Below are 17,981 nucleotides of genomic sequence, written 5' to 3'. Positions count from 1 at the left end.
TGAAAATATTTAAAAGATACACAAAAAATCCATGAATTTTCCGACAAGAAATTCCACTTGATATCAACTCAGAATCATGGTCTGAACCATCCCCCTCAGTATTCATTACGATGTCACTAACACCCTGCGATTTTAAGTTCATTTATGGTTATAAATTGATGAGGGTGTGTACGTATAGTATACGCCTCTGCCTACTCCATCTGGGATACAGGCGTGATGTTATGTAATAAATTGATATCAAGCGAAAAGATTTTTTTTTAGAATATTCACTTCCACAAAATAAAATACGAGTATTATACCAACTACAAAGAGAATATTAAATTAAAAGAGTCTCGGACGCGTCTTGAACCCGCAGTTCTGCTCAAGCCGGGACGAGTGAGTTAACCATTACACCACCGGGTCGTCCTCCTGTCTATGCGTTTTTTTTTCTTCAATTTATATCGTCATTATCGGAAGGCCTGGACGACCGTCACAAGGGACCACAGTTTTGCCGAAAGACATAGGGGAAGCCTTTGCCCAGCAGTGGGATCAAGTCTTCTTCTTTACGAGTCGATGGCGATCGTTACTAATTTTTTGCTGACCAATAAAGATCGTAGATTTTCCAAATATGACATTAAACACTTGGCCGGACAAATAACTAACGCGCCGGCAACACTCAAAACAACGCGAAGAAAGACGCGTTGTCTTATTTTCCAGTGGGATCAAGTGGGCTAGTAATAATAATATTGGCCCCGATTCCTGCAGACACCTCCTAATTTTACTTTAAGTTCCGCGGAAAAGGAAAGGGACGGATGATTGACAGCACTTAATTTTAGGAAGAATGAGTAAATGAATAAATAACCCTGGCTAATCAAAAAGTTATCCCGCTGGTATGCAAACCGTTTGACATGCGCTGTCAACATAATAACAATTCTGGCGGGATATTGGCCAATGTAAAATTTTTAGACGGTTGTTTTAGATTTGTGCTTAAAATTCACGTGTGTTCCATAAATTTTATGCTTGTCGATTACCCGTCCCTTTCCTGATTCGGCGGATAAGAAAACGACAGATATAACTTAAAATAAAATTAGATTGTGTTTACAGGAATTAGCACCATTGTCATTATACACCACTTTCTACTATTTACCAATACATATTACGTATAGGATCTCTCTCCGCCAAGTAGGTACCACTAATTTAAGAGCCACGCTCTTGTCGGTGTAGCAATCTCCATGCTACTTTTAGGGGAAAAATGGGCAGTGGTTTCCCTCTTGCCTTCTGCTGCTTTTTGTTTTTTTTTTTTGGGCTTAGAATTCACATTACCAAAAACTCAATTATCGAAAACGAATCAATACCAAGAAATGATTACCATTCATTCTTACACGTACACGACCCAAATTGTCTTCCGACATTACAATTACAGTGGTAATAGTAATTACAATTTGGTCGGTAATAATTACCTTTGTAATTACGTACCTACTTAAGGGCACGACCAGTCTCCTTGCTCTTTAAGACAAGCTAAGGGTCTGGCCACACGACGGTTTTTAACGCGCGAATAACACAACTAAAAGGCGCAACAAACTCAACGCAGTTATAACCACACCCGGACACTTCATACAAACAACCTCGTTTTCCACAGACACCACACATTGACGTCTGACGTCATACGATTCAAGTCTAAACTATGTTCAGGGGGGAGGGGTTTAAATATGATAATAAATAATTAATTATGTTAAAAAATGTTACATAACGTGAAAACATTTGGTAACATTTGCTTCAATTTGTAACAAATTGTTCATTAATGTCTTAAAACTTTTGTGACTATTAGTGTGGCAGCGTAGCACTAGTGCATACGTTTTTTTTTTGACGTGACTTATCGTAGATAACGGTAACTGCCTAAATGGTCCAGTGGTTGAGCGTTGGGCTCATGATCCGGAGGTCTCGGGTTCGAATCCCGGTGGGGACATATCACAAAAATCACTTTGTGATCCCTAATTTGGTTACGACATTAGAGGCTGATCACCTGATTGTCCGAGAGTAACACGATCCGTGCTTCGGAAGGCATGTTAAGCCGTTGGTCTCGGTTACAACTTACTGATGAAAGTACGCAGTCGTTACATGAGTTATGTCAGGGGCCTTTAGGCGGCTCAATAATAACCCTGACACCAGGTTTGATAAGGTTGGTAATCCACCTCACAACCCACACGTTAGAAGAAGATCGTAGATTTTCCAAATATGACATTAACCACTTGGCCGGACAAATAACTAACGCGCCGGCAACACTCAGAATAACGCGAAGAAAGACGCGTTTCCTCATTTTCAAAACGTCGTGTGTACAGGCCCTTACTATAATCAGGTTAATATTAAGGCTAAATTAACATACAATGAACTGTGTATGGGTTATGATGTTTTGTATGTATTGATCTAGATTCATACATACATAATTTCACGTCCATGAATCTTAACGTGGTGGGCAGAGCCATAACCTGCTCTCGTCTACTTGTTTTTTCTTATTGTTGATTTTAATATTGTACGTCCTCAGTGGTCCAGTAGTTGAGCGTTGGGCTCACGATCATTATCCTGAGGTCCTTATCTGATTATCCAAAAGTAAGACGATCCGTGCTTCGGAAGGCACGTTAAGCCGTTGGTCCCGTACAACTTACTGATGTGTATATACTTAGTCGTTACACGAGTCGTGTCAGGGCCATTGGCGGCTCTATAGTAACCCTGACACTAGGGTTGGTAATCCACCTCACAACCCCACACGATAGAAGAAGAAGAATATTGTACGTGATATAAACATATCTTCACGCCTGTATCCCCGAAGTTGGTAGGCAGAGGTGTATAGTATATACAACCACCCCTCGCCAGCTATGTTTCATCATCATCATCAGCCCATTAACGTTCCTACTGCTGGGGTACGGGCCTTCCCTATGGATGGATAGGGAGAACGGGCCTTAAACCACCACGCGGGCCCAGCGCGGATTGATGGTTATTAACGACTGCTAATGCAGTCGGGACCAACGGCTGAACGTGCCTTCCGAAGCACGGAGGAGCTCGAGATGAAAACTTTTTTTTGTGGTCACCCATCCTATGACCTGCCTTTGCGAAAGTTGTTTTACTTCAACAATCGTAGACCGAGCGCGTTTACCGCTGCGCCACCGAGCTCCTCCCACCGAGCTGTATGTTTAAGTCCCATGTAGTAGGGGGCGAGCCTATGGCCATTAACCGGGCACAAATCATGAAAACCACATGTTATCAATTATCTATGGTCCAACATGAAGACGTATAAGTAAGTACGGTCACGAGCATCAATATGTATACACTTTGGTACCATGTCACATTAACTTTTTTGACAAATTGAAGTGTAAGTCTCACTAAATGTCAAACATGTTAGTGCGACCGAGTCCTAAAGTGGGTACATTATATTGCTCATGACTGTACATTATTTTGTACGTAGCGGGTATTTTTTAACATAATTTCTTGTAAGTTTGGCTTCGAAGAATCAAACTACTTGGCCGGACAAATGAGTACTCTCATCTGGTAAAACAATATCCCGATAACTTTTTTTTTGTTGAATGGGCACGTGCTGTACAAACCAGATATCTGATCTACTGGTATTTTTTAATCTTTTTTATCGATATAATCGATTGATTGATGGATTAGTCGATTGACTCATGTGCTGAGTCAATAAAATCTAGGTAGGTACCTGGATGATGTGTTGTGCCTGCGTGTAATTGACAACCCTTGCACGTGTTTGGGGTAGTGGGGACAACCCTTATAAGACGGCGAGCCGCACGAGTTGTACCATTCTTGTGTCGAACTCCATACAGAGAACATCCAATAAAAGTAATCCGTGACAGTGAGCCATTGTTTAACTGGCGCTATGCGTCCTCCACAAAGGTCACTGTTACCTTGGGATCAGAGTATAATATTCGTACTCTAACATTTATACCCAAAAACAAAGGTATAAGAGTTGTTTATGTTTAGGTTTTAGGTTTTGTATAGCGCTATCTTTAATTGTTTTCGAAGAACGTAGCTTGGAAAGTCCTTCAATGTAATATCTAAATTATTAAAATGATTTGGAAACTTTGTGAATAAAATTACCTTTATTGATACGAGTATACATAATATTATATACAAATAAACTGGAGCTTTATGGCATGATTCAGACCATGATTCTGGGTTGATATCAAGTGGAAATTCCTGACGGGAAATTCATGAAAATGTTAGTGTTCTTTTTAAATATTTTCAGTTCCATACTATTGCGACGGAAAATTGCACTTGATATCAACTCCGGATCATGTTCCAATTCATTCCGCAAAGTTTTCGTTACGATGTCACTAACACCCTTTAATCTAAACCGCTTAAGATAGACGCTTGAAATTTGGCATGCAGGTACCTTAGTAAACTTAAAGGTTAGTTGCAACAGGATATTGCAAAATTCCCTCAGGATCGGGAGTTAACGGGAAAAAACATTTGTATGAAAAATTCATATGAGACTGAAAATTCTGACAGCACGTACTGTAACCCTTTTTTGGGTCACCAATAGATAGTGATTAGAAAAATAAGTAAAATAAAGACAATTTTTAACAAAGAGATCATTGGTATCAAGTGACAGAGAAGTCCCGGTAGAACAACTCGAGGTCGCGAAGACCGCGAGTCTTTGAGGGTCATTTGAAACGCTTCCAAATACCACTACGACCACCACCACCACTACCACCACCACTACCACCACCACCACTACCACCACCCCCACTACCACCACCACCACTACCACCACCCTACCACTACCCTGACGCGGTCGGAGCGCGACGAAGCCCAAAGCGGCCCTGGTGGTGTACAGCAGTAGGTGTAGCAGATGATGCGGAAGAATTCATCTGCTTTCAACTATATAAGGATAGGCATATGCGTGATTCGAGTTTCTGCACGTATTAATTCTAACAGTTTTATAAATACAGGGTGTTAGTGACATCGTAACGAAAACTTTGAGGGGTGGTTCAGGCCATGATTCTGAGTTGATATCAAGTAGAAATTTCAGTCGCAAAAGTATGAATTGGAAAATAATTAAAAAGAAAAGAAAAATTTTCATGAATTTTTTGACACGAAATTCCACTTGATATCAACTCAGAATCATGGTCTGAACCATCCCCCTCAGTATTCGTTACGGTGCCCATACCTACTTATATGGCCACCGTATGTACTTGTAAGGGGTGTAAGTGTCATCGTAACGAATACTGAGAGCGATGATTCATCTGATTATTCTGAGTTAATATCAAGTGGAATTTTCCATCGCAAAAGTATAGAATTGAAAATAATTTAAAAAAACTAAAAAAATAACATGAATTTTGCGATGGAAAATTCCACTTGATTTTAACTCAGAATCATGGTCTGAATCAACCCCCTCAGTATTCGTTACGATGTCACTAACACCCAGTATATCTCTTTGAGGAAACACGTAGCGAGACGGGGAATTTCGATTTGTATTAAAATGATTCACTCTGTGATGTTACAAAAAAACCGATACTTAATAACTGGTTATGCTTATGTCATAGAAAAAAACTTATGCCTATTAGTATAATATTACAATCCAAATTTAAAATTCTGTGTTATACATACATAAACTCACGCCCGTAATCCCTAATGGGGTGGGCAGAGCCACAAGTAATCAAAGACAACTTGCAGCCACTGTCGATACGATGTCGTAAGCTGGATATGATGAACCTTACGGTGATAAGGGATCAGCCTATCGCCCATAACATTAGTCCATCATGTTAGAGGACACAATCCCTCTGTCGGTTTTTACGACACGCCCGGGAAGACAAGCAGCTGAACTTGCTCCCAGAACAGCATAGAAGCAAAAGCAAAATTCTGTGATGTAAAACAACAAAGTACAGTCATGAGCAATATAATGTACTCACTTTAGGACTCTGTCGCACTAACATATTTGACATTTAGTGAGACTTACAGGTCAATTTGTCAAAAAAGTTAATGTGACATGGTACCAAAGTGTATATATTAATGCTCGTGACCGTACGTACTCTTAGGCAGAGCAAACTAATATAGCTTGTATATTTACTGTCTTAGGTGTGTGGTTATAAGTAACCTATAATTGGCTTCATGACAATTTACGGATAAGTATTTTAGAAGTTACAAACGTCAACTTTAATTATAAACGTAAACTGTCAATGTTATTAATGGCTGCCAGGGATGCTGAGGTTGGTAATCCACTTTACAACCCATACGAAAGAAGATGGCTGCCAATCATCCGCCCCGTTCCTTTTCGCCGAATATGAAAAATGCCAGGTCTAACTTTAAAATAAAATTAGGAGATATCTCCTGAATTCGACGCAAAGCAGTGGTTCCCAAAGTTGTTTGAACTACGACCCGTCTAATACAAGTGTACAAACTCTGGAACCACCTCTAGGAAATTTAATAGTTTTAAATATCCATTTGATATTTACTCAGAATAATGAGCTGAATCATCCCCCTCAGTATTTGTTACGATGTCATTTTTACCGCGTATAAGTACTTATAGGTAGCCATACAAGTACATATGGGTGTTAGTAACACCGTAACGAATACTGAGGGGAATGATTCAGACCATGATTCTTAGTTGATAAAAAATGGAATTTCCTCTCGGTAAATTCATGATATTTTTTGTGATTCTTTGAATGATTTTCATATCCATACTTATGCGACAGAAAATTCCGCTTGATATCAACTCAGAAGTTTTCGTTACAACGTCATTCGCGACATCCGCGGGTCGCGACCCATAGTTTGGGAAACCCTGTTATAAAGTATTATCTAGGTATTACGTTTATGATGCGCGTACGCCCATCCACACTGTCAAAGGATTGACTAAGATTGATAACATGATAATGATAACACTATATTAAGAACGCACTATCACTGATAAGAAAGACCTTAAACTAAATCTTATATTATGGAAATTATATTATTTCATTTCTATTATAAATCATTACGCTCATTCAGTGCTATCGGCCCACTAGAAATGATTAATTCCTTCAAATATCATCATCATCATCAGCCCATAAACGTCCCCACTGCTGGGGCACGGGCCTTCCCTATGGATGGACAGGGAAATCGGGCCTTAAACCATCACGCGGGCCCAGTGCGGATTGATGGTTATTAACGACTGCTAATGCAGCCGGGACCAACGGCTTAACGTGCCTTCCGAAGCACGAAGGAGCTCAAGATGAAAACTTTTTTTTTTGTGGTCACCCATCCTATGACCGGCCTTTGCGAAAGGTGCTTAACTCCAACAATCGCAGACCGAGCGCGTTTACCGCTGCGCCACCGAGCTCTTTCAAATATAATCTTCACAAATAATCCCCTGAGCCGAGATCCGCGCCTAATTGGACATCTTCAGGCCGGTTGTGTCAAAATATATACCAGGTGAGAGCATGTTCATTGGGGTCATGGTGGCCACTGCAATTTTATCAAATTCTCTACAGATATAGGTTGTCTGCGACCTGGTGCTCGGACATTTTTTTCATTTTTATTCATATTTATTTTTTTCCATTTTGTTACTCATTAGCCCATTAACCTCAAAAGAAAGCAAGTAGGAACTGGCTTAATTACTTTTGTCATTACGAAATTGCAATAATTTTGTAAATTATGTTATAATACTATTAGAGATGCACCAACAAGTCGGTAACTAGTCGGCGAAGCCACGACTAATCGCCCAATTTTATAATCGGTGACTAATCGCCAAAAGAGCCGACTAATTAGTTTCTACATGTAGAAAAGAATAGTGGGACGTTAAATAAGTTAGCGTCTTAAGATAGAAAATACTTGAAATAAAAACTCAGTGAATATTAAATAAAAAATAATAAAATAAATCAGACCAATTTAAATGAATGAATAAGAAATATTATCTATTCCGCATGTAATAAAAATAAATCCATACTAATATTATAATAATTATTATAATGGGAAAGTGTGTGTGTGTGTGTGTGTGTGTCCGTTTGTCCGTCTTTCACGGCAAAACGGAGCGACGAATGGACGTGATTTTTCGCAAAAGAGAACCGTGTTACCCCGAATTTATTGCGAACAGAGTCGAAGGCAAAAGGTAGTAAATAATATTTATTGCCAGGCTAAGCAGAGACTATGGACACAACATCACAACATAATTATTTAAATTATTTTACCACCTTTTTTGTATTCTATGTGTTCTCGCAAATAAATTGATTTGATTTGATTTGGAATTCCATTTGTTTCGATCCTTACACACCTCTCTTGCTTCCTCCATATTCATCAATCGTTTCTATAGCCTTGAGTTTGTGTATGTATGAATGTATGTAGCATTTATTGTCATAAGTGACGTCATAAATAAATTCTGATAAAAAAAATTGACAATGACAATAATAATTACTAATGTTTTTATGTAAGTAATGGTGCTAATTCCTGTAAATACCATCTAATTTTATTTTAAGTTATATCTGTCATTTTCTTATCCGCCGAAAAGGAAAGGGACGGGTAATCGACAAGCATAAAATTTATGGAACACACGTCAATTTTAAGCACAAATCTAAACCAACCGTCTAAAAATTTTACATCCGTCAATAACCCGACATAGTTAAGTAGACAACACGTCAAACGGATTGCATACCAGCGACGTACCTTTTGATTCGCCCGGGTTATTCATTCATTTACTCATTCTTCCTAAAATTAAGAGCTGTGAATCATCCGTCCCTTTCCTTTTCGACGGATATGAAAATGACGGATATAACTTAAAATAAAATTAGGCGGTGTCTGCAGGAATCGGGGCCATTGTTAGATATAAAAGAATCGATAGACCTAATCTCGACTGATACATCACTATGCTAATTACGACGTACTTTGACATATCTAATACTTACCGCGCATTTGTGACTATTGTAAAATGTTATCTTATTAAAAAAAACACCTAATCAGTTCTAGTACTGAACTGGTCGTTCTGTTTAATAGTAATTACTTACATAGTTTCATGTTATGTTCAACTTCAGAAACAGTATTTTTCTATATAGTGCTAGCTGGACTAAACTATCGACTAGTCGGACTTTTGGGGCCGACTAGTCAGCCAAACATTGGTCGGCCCATCTCTAATGAAATGCTTGTCTACTAGATCCGGATTCGCCGGAATAAAATTTACCCCCTCTCCCCTCCTTTCCTCTCCTCTTCTTCGAGAATGCAGATCTTAATATGTAGTAAATGGGCTATTATTTTATTTTGGGTCCCATAACCTGTCTCTCACGTTCAAACACGATTTTTATTAAAGCAAACAATTATTTTTTAAATAATTACACTATTGGTACATTTCTGATGTTATACTCGTGCTTTTATGTTCCACGTTTTTATCAAAATTATTTGAATTTAACCAAAAACACGGTAACTAAGTTGTACTTTTGAGTAACGCAGTTGTTTCCCTACAAAATTCCACTGTCCCTCTCATATATTTACTCCATATAAACATACATTACTTAAAAACTCTTCAAGACGCTATTAAAATGTAATATTTGCGGTAATAACACGTAATTTAATCTTTACTTTAACAATAATAAATATTATTTTCCTTTATCAGTTTTTAATTATTCCAAAATATTTATTGTGTCCCCGCGGCAAACCGAAAAATTACGAACACTATGTTACCATACGAAACTGAGTCTTAAAATTAGAATTTTGTATGCATTTGCGCCAAAAGTCGTATAACATATAATCAAATATTATTGGGGCGCGGGGGGAGTGCGTGGCTTTGAAATTCGCCGAGTCAGTCGCGAGGACGCCGGCGGGATAGGTGCGTGTATTAATTGGGAGACCGCTGAGTGACCGCTGTGATAGGTGAGTTTTTTGAATATTGAATAATCTTTTACGTTATATCTTAAAAAAAAGGAGCAAATATTTATTGTACACGATCTGTTTTATAAAATGAATTACCATATGAGTGCTATTTTAGAATACACGTGGTTTCTACAACTGAGTTACCGATGCACTGCGTTACTGCGAAATGTAACGCAGTTGTAGCAATCGTAACGCAGTGGAAATACTCAAAGTTTTTGCTCAATATTTACAAATTTAATGGTTTTAATAATTTAATTTATAATTATTTCGTTACAGAGTGTCGAGTTTATCGTCCACAAGTCCCTAGTCAACAACGTGTTGACCATCGGTAGTGTTTCGAGCAGGGTAGCGTGCCTGATACTCAGAATATCATCTCGATATTCGCTGACTGTCATCCAGGCATACGCTCCGACCTCGGGACACCACGATGACGAAGTGGAGACTATGTATGAGGAGATTTCTAAAGCCATGCATAGCCATAAAAGCCACTACACGATTGTGATAGGGGACTTTAATGCACAGTTGGGGAAGCGTTGCGGTAACGAGCTGAGAGTGGGGCAATTTGGATTTGGGGTCCGGAACACCAGAGGCCGGATGCTGGCGGACTTTATGGAGAAGGATAACCTCTATATGATGAACTCCTTCTTCAGAAAGCCCGCACCCGCAAATGGACCTGGATAAGTCCCAGTGGAAATTATAAAAACGAGATCGATTTTATCATGTCGACAAAAAAGCACATATTCAATGATGTCTCTGTGATCAATGCCGTTAAGACGGGAAGTGATCACCGCATGGTAAGAGGCACATTGAATATCAATATCAAGCTAGAAAGATCGCGAGTGATAAAATCCACGCTCCGACCGGCGCCAGCCCAGATCCAAAAACCCGAGCGCTTTCAGCTCGAGCTTCAAAACCGCTTCGAGTACCTTGATAACTGCGCAGAAGTGGACGATATAAACGACCTGATGGTGGATGCTGTCCGTACGGTAGGTTCTAAACACTTTAGAACCCGCCGTACCAAAACGCAGAAACTCTCGCACACACACTCGAACTCATGGATAAGAGACACGAAATGAGGCTGCAGGACTCAGCGGATGTCTTACATTATAGACAACTTAATAGACAGATCTCGAAGTCTTTGACGAGCGACCTTCGCCAATTTAATACTACACGTATTAAAGTGGCTATAGAGCGGAACAAGGGCTCCAAGGTGTTCGCAAAAGATCTGTCTATTGGGCAAAGTCAACTAACGAGACTGAAAACTGAGGACGGCAGAGTCATTTCGTCGACTCCCGAAATCCTGAGGGAGATTGAGATTGGAGTACCTGACGCACCTTCGATTTGCCGATGATATAGTCCTAATGGCTGAGACCCTGGAAGACCAGAACACCATGCTCGAGCATCTCAGTAACGCATCCCAACGAGTGGGTCTTAGCACGAACATTTGTGTCCAACGACCATGTCGCACCCACTCCAGTTCAGGTTGGGAACGTTACACTCGAAGTTGTAGACCAGTACATTTACCTAGGACAAATAATCCAGTTAGGTAAGTCCAACTTCGAGAAAGAGATCTCTCGTCGGATCCAACACGGATGGGCAGCGTTCGGGAAGCTGCGAATATCTTCTCGTTCAAAATACCTCAGTGTCTCAAGAGGAAAGTCTTTGACCAGTGCGTGTTGCCAGTGATGACCTACGGCAGTGAGACGTGGCCGCTTACTATGGATCCCGTGAGGAGGCTCGGTGTCGCTCAGCGGGCAATGGAGAGAGCTATGCTCGGTATTTCCCTGCTCGATCAAATCAGAAATGAGGAGATCCGCAGGAGAACTAAAGTCACCGACATAGCTCGGCGAATTGCAAAGCTGAAGTGGCAGTGGGCAGGACACATAGCGAGGAGAACCGATGGCCGCTGGGGCGGAAAGGTTCTAGAATGGCGACCACGTGTCGGACGACGCTCAGTATAGGCCCGCTACAAAGTAGACCAACGATTTGGTGAAGGTCGCGGGAAGCCGCTGGATGCGGGCAGCGCAGGACCGATCGTCGTGGAGATCCTTGGGGGAGGCCTATGCCCAGCAGTGGGCGTCGTAAGGCTGATGACGATGATGACATACATACATACATAAACTCATGCCTATTTCCCACCGGGGTAAGCAGAGACTATAGAATTCCATTTGCTGAAAACGTATTGAATGAATTTGATGTCCCATTAAATATATTTGAAAAATAAGACTGAAGAGAGACTCAGACAGAAACTAATGTATGTTTAATACTGTTTTTTAGAGAAGTTTTGATTTTATTTTATTCTAAGAGAGTTTTGTTTAATTTGTCATGGTTTCAATTTAATTGTATTCTGTTTTTAATTGTTTTCAGTAAGTTAAACACCATAGATGCGGAAAGTTTACCATTATGTTACTTACTAAACTACTGCGTTACTTTTTTGTCCCCCATTTTTATGGAGACATTTTCAGAATTATAGCTAAAACTACCTAAGTATGTTTTAAAATTTTTGACTTTTTTTGATTATTTTTAATATATAAATGGCCTCCATAAATAAAATGCTTGAACTGCTATTGTTTTCTATTTTATTAAAAAAGTTTATCTCATAAAATCAAAATTAGGTAACGAAGTGGTAAACCTAACCATAAAAAGATGTATTAGACTGAAATGTTTCGTGATTTAATAACATAACGTCAAAAATCTTTTATCTTAATTTAAAAAAGAAAAGGTTTGAATTTAATGTGAACGTTCCCAATAATAAAACTACATAATGTAACAAAGTAACACAGTTGTTGTTTTTCTGCACCCTCCCTAGTATAAATATAAAAATAAGTGAAAAATAATTGGTAAACATCGCTGCAAAGTCCTGTAAAATGTGATTTAAATATTATTATTGTTATAATAGTAAGAAATATTAACAAACAATAGCATAAATAAAAAAAAATTTTTTTGGCGAATATGTTAACCATGGGACCCAGAATAAAATAATAGCCCAAATAACGTCCTTCTTTTTGAAGTCGATTAACACTTTCAAGGACAGAACGTCTAATGACGTTCCGATTCCAAGGTGTCATATTACCTATTATGAACCATCAATGACCCATGATCTCTGTCCGTGAAAGGGTTAAAAACGGCATGCAAATTCATACAGTGAATTTAGAAATTAGTTGGAAAATATATAGGACTGACTTCCTTTTAAACTACGAGAAAAAAATAGGTAAGTATCTATATTGATTATTGTATAATTATTATATTTTATTACAGTTTGAGTCCTCACTGCTTCCCATTTTCCCGGCCAAGTAGGTAAAGCTATCGAATCAAATCTACTCTCATTTCTTTCTCAAAGGCAAGGGATCAAAAAACCATAAAGCCTCAAAAAAAAAATTCAAACAGTATTATAGTAACGTCTGTAAACCTACATTATAACCATAGATACTCAAACTTATTTTCCACCGCGACTATGAATATTATTAATTTCATTTTAATTTACTACCTATTTCATCATACAGTTTTACGGTACTTAACCATTTTCATTTGACAGACAAAAACCTAACGAAAACATTTTCGAAATATTTTTATTTACACTCGCAATAATTCAAAACAAAAACACCTACCATCCATCCATCCATCCTATCCATCTTTGGACTTCGTATCAACGGTGGCTGCAAGTTGTCTTTGATTACTTGTGGCTCTGCCCACCCCATTAGGGATTACGGGCGTGAGTTTATGTATGTATGTATGTAAAAACACCTACCTCAACAATCCAAAAAAAAGAACTTTGCTCAAAATCTCCGCTTTTCACAAAAACTATACCACACAGCACTTTTTCCCCAAACTTTTGCACTAAAGCTGTCACCACACCCGTTATCACTATCACCAAATAAAAGTATCACCTATCACTATCACTTGTAGGGCGTGTAGTGTGCGCACGCGCGGGATCGACGACCGCTGCAGTGAAACTGTGGACGTGACGAGCTCTGTAAATCATGACGACATGGAATCACCTGCTATGGGTTAAGCTATGGGCGAGGAGCGTGGAGGTTGACGAGGCGACAACCGGATCTTGCTCAAAAAACGCGGAAAAGCGGTATAAAATACCGTACTTTACGCGACAAGCGAAACTCGCTCAAATAAAACGGATGAGCTTAAAAAAGTCATAAGTACACCTAAGTAAATTCGATGGAGCTGGCATGTTTTAAAAACAAAAGTTCCTAAAAATAAAGAGAAAAAAAAAAACCTAAGTAAATATAATTTACAAAAATACATAAGATAAGATCACGCTTATTTTTTTTTAATTGATAATTATAATTTTGAATGCTAATTGTATTAATTTAATTTATTAGATATGGATATGTTAATCTGGAATAAATGAATTTATTATTATTATTATTATTTCCTGTTGGGATAGGCAGAGACCACAGAATTCCACTTACTACGATCATGAAACACCACAAAAAATAATCAAACAAACTGCAAACTGTAATACCATTTTTAATGCGAATAAATGGTTATGAATTATTATGAATAAATACATTTTATATTTTAACAGGTATTAATAGGAATGTGTATATATTTTTTAAGTAAATAGTATTTTACACATAAAATAAGTAAATTTGTCAAATATTAAATATTTCTGAACAAAAACCACTTACCTTAATACATATAGCGACATCCTACTAGTCTAAAAAGCACTCTAAATCCAAAATGTATGGAAGGGACCAGACATGCTATGAGGTAACGTTTCAAAACCCATTCTAAGATGTTCACTTGACTCTTCCTCGAACTCATCGGGCTAGGTTTACCTGAATTACTTACTTTAGTCTTCAATCGTATGGCGTCAGACGTCACACACACAGATGTGCGTGTCGATAACGGCAATGTGTGGTGTCTGTGTAAAACGAGGATTTTGTATATTTTGAATATGGGGAAAGGGTATGGGACTACACTGCCTTACATACTCAATAACCTACCTAACTACATTATTAATAAAATAACGGTCAAAAAAGGCAACTATATAAAATACCTACTCAGACGCCACTTTACAGTAGATAAATACCTACACTCATTAGATAACTGTGTTATGTTGCATGCAAATAATCTTTATACTTACTTTTAAGATTCAGCATGTAACCTTAAAATGTACCCAATTTTTATTTTGAAATAAACAGTTTTTTTTTATGTATGCCACTGAGTTAAGTCCTCAAGTGGAGGACGAAAATGTCACCGTAAAATACCAAAATGGCGGAATGGAGGAAGGGTCGAGTGGAGTAAGAGTATGTTTTTTTTTTTTTTTGACGTGACTTATTGTAGATATTATAAGTATAGATTTGCCGCAGATGGCATTAACTACTTGGCCGGACAAATGGGGAGCGCTGAAGGCTCTCACCCGGTACAACGTTTAAGACAACAGGCCTGAGGGTGCCCAGTTGGGCGCGAACCTCGGCTCAGGGCGTCGTCTGAGAGGAAAAATATTTGAAAGAATTAATCGACCCTAGTGTAAGAGTATGTATTGATCATCTTAGAATACGGTAAATCCTTTAATTTGTACCACTCAAGTTTTTAAACCGTGACGACATTGGTCCGAATATTCCGGTTTCGGACGACATAGTTACAACTACCTTCATTATAATTGGTTATTAACTGATTTTGAATAACAAATCGCTTCATGTTTAGACACGGCATTTGATGAGTGAGCCACAACAACTATACACTACACCAATAAACAAAGAAGATAAATATAAATCTTTTACTAATGCTCGTGCGTTATAGAATACAAAGTAAGGTACCTTTTAGAACCGCAAAATATTTACGTATTTATTCATATAAAAAATTGTCACATGGTATACATAAAAATAAATAAATAAATAGTTAATTTTCTTACTTATACACTTCTCAAAATCGAAACAGTTCGCAAGTTTTTTTCGTAAGGATTATCTGAAAAATATTAAATAGAAATATTATTTATGCATAAAAAATGAATGTCAGCTTACAACGGGTAAAACGGATTTTAATTCTTAATAATTAATGTTCCAAACTCAAAATTGAATTAAGTTTATAATTTGCTGAACAAAAATTGGGAAGTGTGTTTTTTAGTTTGTGCAGTATTTGTTATGTCATGTTACGAGTATGTTAAATAGTATTTAGATTTTTTTGTGAAGTAACATTGCTTATCTTCTGTACTGATGAATAATCTTTTAACTCCTCAGTATTTTCTTCTAGAAGCTTTTATTGTAGGGGTATACTGTCAATTAGTGTCCCTTTTACGCCTAATTTTTATGTAATTTTAATATACTGTGAAACGGAAGATTTTTGACTACCTATGCAAGGCAGGTGTAATAGGAAATGGTATGATGAAAGTTACATATATGTTTCAGAAAATTTATAAAGTGGTGTTTACCTGAAGGGCACAGCTAGATGTTATAGACCGGTGAGCATGAGACAAAGAAAACTCCCTTTGAATTTGTACAATGTATATTTTATAATATAATATTAAAGTACAACCATGGGCAGGTAAAAACCCTATGGAGGGAGACAGGTCGCGCTTTGGTCCATCAGGTTAATTGTCACTCCGTAACAACCATGGGATATCACTATGTTTAAAACACTGTCCGTACACCTGTAGGCACCTCACTTACTCGAGGACCTCCGACTATCAGGCCTACCTGAGGCGTTCCGGAATACCGTACAGGTGATGAGTTGAGGCCGGCTCAGGCCAGGGCGTGCTGGACGATGGCGGCGCAGCGGGCCAACTGTTACGCAGCTGGCGGGCTGCACGTCCACCGGTCAACCTCGCAGTCCTTCACCGGGCCTTATCCGGAGTGTTGACAAAAGAAGAGGCGCGGCACATCCACATACGCGCCGCACAAAGGAAAGCTTCGAAGTGCAAACAACCAAGGCAAGCTCCGCCGTAATGAAGCTTGAAATAACTTGCAAACGCAGAAGAAAACAGTAGGAATCTTCATTCACAAAACATTGTTGAAATCATCTGATCCAATCATAAATTTCTTCTTACTTTAAACTAGCAAAACGTTAAAAACTTAAAGGGAACAAAAAAACCCCATCTGCAACAAGGAATGGCAATGATTAGCATGTGGTTCAGCTGACAGCGTGGCAAGGCAACTCACGAGTGTAAAACAAAGAAAATAACTTACAGGTTCATCCGGGATAGTTGGGCATCGCTCGGATGAAACCTAAACCCACCCACTGGACCTTAGGCGATGGGATTTCAGTGATGTTGCTGAAAACAAGGACCTCGAGGTTATCACAAAGTTGGTGCAAAAATATGCACGAAGAATTGCGAGGACTCACCATCTCGGTTAAGTTGTTTATTGAAATCGAGACATCGGCTCTTGATGTCGCCGATAAATCGTGGCTTTTAATTTGCCCACATTATTGTTACGGCAGTGGAGTCTCCGGCGCTCTCACGACGTCCCCACTTTCCATAACCTGTCTCTCAGCTCAGCCAGCTGTCAGTCTGACACAAGAACCACGAACAAAGTTGCCAAACTAGAAAAAATCTACCAAACCATAAATTCGCCGAATCAACGACAACAATCGATCGACTTGTTTGATCCGAAACCTAAATAAAATATAATATAATTTCAATAAATGTTGCAGATAATTAAATATACCAAATTTTGAAGAAAATAAAATAATCAAAAATATTCGGGCCCATCGATAACCCTGCAGCGCCATCTGTGATTTCCTGCGGGTAAAATATAAAAACAATGTTAAATCGCCAGAAACCACAAGATGTCGCTACAAGGCTCGTTGGTCCGAAATGCTTCGTTACAACTGTTTACCAATTGATCAATAAATGATATTCTATTCTGTGCTATTCTATTCTATTACGTTATTTTGTTGATGACTGCACGTCAGACGACATCATTACTTGATAGATTTACCTCACCCCCCTCTACGCTGGGTTTGACTGTAGTTTGCTATATTCTAAATTGTCGTTGTCGTTAAAGAGGAAGGGAGTGCGCGCGATGATAGTCTGTCTCGCTTGCAGTTACGCCAGCGCACAGTTAGAACGAGATACCTGAGAGATTTGTTTTGTATGGATTGTCCAGTCTGTATCGGAAGTTATGTCTGCCAGGTAAAGGCATAAAAAATGATTATTTGGAAACCAAATGCATTATGGCAGAACAATACCTCAATACCAA

At 38.6% G+C, this 17,981-nt stretch overlaps 1 protein-coding gene across 2 annotated transcripts in view; it reads right to left on the bottom strand.

Moving 5' to 3' along the window:
* LOC126377562 (uncharacterized) overlaps positions 1 to 17,981 on the bottom strand; it is a 48,261-nt gene that overhangs the window by 13,541 nt on the left and 16,739 nt on the right. The window contains exon 1 of one of the 2 annotated variants that reach the window (XM_050025361.1): positions 13,571 to 13,785. The exons of the other annotated variant lie outside the window; for it this stretch is intronic. The gene's annotated coding sequence lies outside the window, so the exon portion shown is untranslated. Of the gene's footprint in view, positions 1 to 13,570; positions 13,786 to 17,981 lie in introns of those variants that run through there. 2 annotated transcript variants of the gene reach the window in all.

Source organism: Pectinophora gossypiella, chromosome 23 (genome assembly GCF_024362695.1).
Source record: "Pectinophora gossypiella chromosome 23, ilPecGoss1.1, whole genome shotgun sequence".
NCBI classification, from domain to species: Eukaryota; Metazoa; Arthropoda; class Insecta; order Lepidoptera; family Gelechiidae; genus Pectinophora; species Pectinophora gossypiella.
The sequence above is the reverse complement of the archived record's forward strand: the minus strand, read 5'-3'. Positions and strand labels throughout refer to the sequence as shown.